Consider the following 3,415-nt stretch of genomic DNA (forward strand, 5'->3'; position numbering starts at 1 on the left):
GTTAAAGAGAGAAGCTTGTCAGAGGGAATTCCCCTCTGGTAGGAACCATTCCTCTCTCACTATTGCTCCGGCTATATATCTTGAATAATCTTTTTTCTCTTTCTTTCTGAAATAAAACTAGAGAACTTAAAAAAATAAGATAAAAGTAACTATGAAGAGAAATCCAAAACACAAAAAGATAGCAATGGAACACAATTCAGAGTTCAAATTTCTGAACCAAGATTACTTGCACTGAGGTTGAATTGCCTTCCTCACTTGCAAGACAACTGGTTCTCCTTCCTTGCTCTGACACCCAGCTCCTTTGCCAAGAGGAGATTCTTGGCATGTCCCAAACTCAGTGCAGCCACTTGCCTCAGGTTACTGGCATTGCACAATTTTCCTTGATGGTTCTTTTTTTTTTAAGATTTTTTTTTTTTTATGTGGACCACTTTTAAAGTCTTTATTGAATTTGTTACAATATTGTTTCTGTTATATGCTTTGGTTTTTTTGGCCTTGGGGCATGTGGGATCTTAGCTCCCCGACTAGACCAGGGATCAAACCCACACTCCCTGCACTGGAAAGCGAAGTCTTAATCACTGGACCATCAGGGAAGTCCCTCCTTGATGGTTCTTGATGGTACTTCACCTAGGAATCCTCAAGGAAAGTGAGCAAACGCTATGGATTGGTTTCTTCACCTGCCTTCCTAGAGTGGAGGCTGGGATGCTAAAGATTACATCTCCTAGAACTCCCCTGCACTTAGGTTTTCTGGATGTGATGTAGGTCTGCTGAGCATAAACATTTGCTTGGGACTTGAATGTGATATGGACAACGACCCTCCTTTCTGTCTGCTTGGGTCCTAGCAGAGCTAGTGTGGTTCTGGGACCAGTGAGCATGCTGGCAGCCTTCAATCCCTGGGCTGGCAGCCTCCTGACATCGGACTGTGGCAGAGGCAAGAGCTGCCAGATACTGCAGTGTAATTTAAAAGTTGTTCTTAGAAGTACAGCCCGGAGTTTGTTTCTGCAGCTTTCCTAATGATTCTGGAATGTGTTTAACAGCCCGTGATAAAGGCCTTTTCTTACTTAAACCCGCTAGCGTGGAGTCTATTCTTTGCAACTGAACTTTTACCCTGATAATAATTAGTATCAGTACTCCCAGAAAAGTGGGGAATTTGGAGACGGTGGTCTTATCTGGTTGGATCTGAAAGCAACAGGGATATCCTACCTAGAGAATATGAGCTATGTTTTTTACTCCGCCAGAAAGCTTAATGAAAAAAATATACGATGAGTTCAGGGTTTAACATCTATTTTTAAGAACCAGAGAACCAAGGAACGTCTACGGACGCTCTAAAAACCTCTCGTGTCTTATAGCCACAGGCTGATGCAACTAGAAATCAGATGAGGTCTGCCTTCGTGGGTCTCTGAGTTACATCGAAGGTCCTCTCCGGCCTCATACTATCTTCTTTTGTGAAAGTCGGACAACATTGGGAGAGAGAGGATTGGAAGGAGGATATTTGGGCAGATTCCAAGCTTAAATGAAGCTTCCTCACCTGCAGAAGCAGATCCTCCTCCCCTGTTGCTTTATGTCACGCGAGCACCTGGGGTGGTGACCTAACGGGGGATTCCTGGTTTCTCTAGTCTGACAATGCTAGAATCAGGTTCCCCAGCAAGACTCAGGGAGGGAGTTTCAAGCCTGACCTGGGAGGAGAAGGCTCACACACTTCAGGAATTGCAAGACTTGCTCATTATATCAGCAGGAACCAGGGGAGAAGGGGTGGGAGTGGATTCTAAATGGCATAACCCAGGAAGAAAGGAACGCCATTTTACATTAGGCTGAATTTATCAAACAGGACACTTACTGGAGGTTCTGGATTCAGTGTGTGAGCTCGCATAGCTGAAAATGGTTCTCCATATTTGCTTGGAGGAATGACTGAAACGCAGACTCAGATGAAAGGGCTTTGAGACGCCAGAACGCCTTGGCTTAAGGCAGACGAAGGAATCAAAAGATTTACGGAGATAGAAATGCTGCAGTGGGTTTATTATGTTGAATGTGCTCACTCACCCCCTGTATTAGTTACCCTTTGCTACTGTAACATATCACCATGAACTTAGCGGTCGAAAACAACACAAAGGTATCTCATCGCAGTTCTGGAAGTCAGGGGTCCTAAAATCAAGGTGTTGGCAGGCTGTGTTTCCTCTGGAAGCCCCGGGGGTTGTGGGGGGGGGGCACAGTGTTCTTACCTTTTCCACCGTATTCCTTGATTCACGGCTCCTTCCTCCACCTTAAGAGCCAGCAGGGTTGCATCTTCAAATCCGCCTCACACACACCCATATCTCTGCTCTCATCCTCACAGCTCCTTTCCTAACTCTGACTAGTCTGTTTCCCACTTACAAGGACTCTTATGATTACATTGGGCCCACCTGACAATTCAGAATCGCCTCCCCATCTCAAAATCCTTAACTTGATTACCCTTGCAAAGTCCCTCTTGCCAGGTGAGGTAACAGGTTCACAGTCTGGGGATTCGGATGTGGACATCTTTGTTGGCAAAGATTCTGTCTACCATACTCCCTAACTATGTCCCCTAAGAGGAGCCAGAGGGTTTGTCCTTCCCCAAGGCATTGAGAAGTATGTACACGAGGGAAAGGTAAGTGTCTTTAAAAAGCGCTGAAGGTCAGGCCTCTGTAGGCTGGAGGTGGAAATGCTCTTCTAAAAAGGGCTCACTGGAATCTGCAGCAACAGATAGAGGCTAGAGGCAGCTCCTAACTGGCCAGAGCCAAGGTGGGCGTGGCTACCAGGTTTCCTGAGGAACCCAACAGCTTCCTGGGAAAGAACTCATCTTAAGAGATGAGAGTAAGGAACATAAGATCTAGAAACAAAACTAACCTTTGCTGGGAGATGGAGGGGCAAAGTTCTGTCACTCTGACTCGTTGCCCAGCCCGACTTCCATGAGTGCTCAGAAAAAAAGGGGTTGAAAATAAACATCAACAATTGATTGAAAAGCCAAAAGGAAACAATAAGGACTGGGAGAGGTTTTTTTTTTTTTTTTTTTTAGATTTTTGTTTTTTTTTTTTTTTTTTTGTTTTTTTTTGTTTTTTTATTTATTTTATGGCTGTGTTGGGTCTTCATTCATGTGCGAGGGCTTTCTCTAGTTGTGGCAAGTGGGGGCCACTCTTCATCGCGGTGCGCGGGCCTCTCACTATCGCAGCCTCTCTTGTTGCGGAGCACGGGCTCCAGACGCGCAGGCTCAGTAATTGTGGCTCACGGGCCTAGTTGCTCCGCGGCATGTGGGATCCTCCCAGACCAGGGCTCGAACCCGTGTCCCCTGCATCGGCAGGCAGATTCTCAACCACTGCGCCACCAGGGAAGCCCCTGGGAGAGGTTTTTGTTTGTTTTTAATTCAGGGAAATGTGATAAGAAAGGTAGTGCATCCACCGCTGGT

Source organism: Balaenoptera borealis, assembly GCF_965194805.1.
Source record: "Balaenoptera borealis genome assembly, chromosome: 3".
NCBI classification, from domain to species: Eukaryota; Metazoa; Chordata; class Mammalia; order Artiodactyla; family Balaenopteridae; genus Balaenoptera; species Balaenoptera borealis.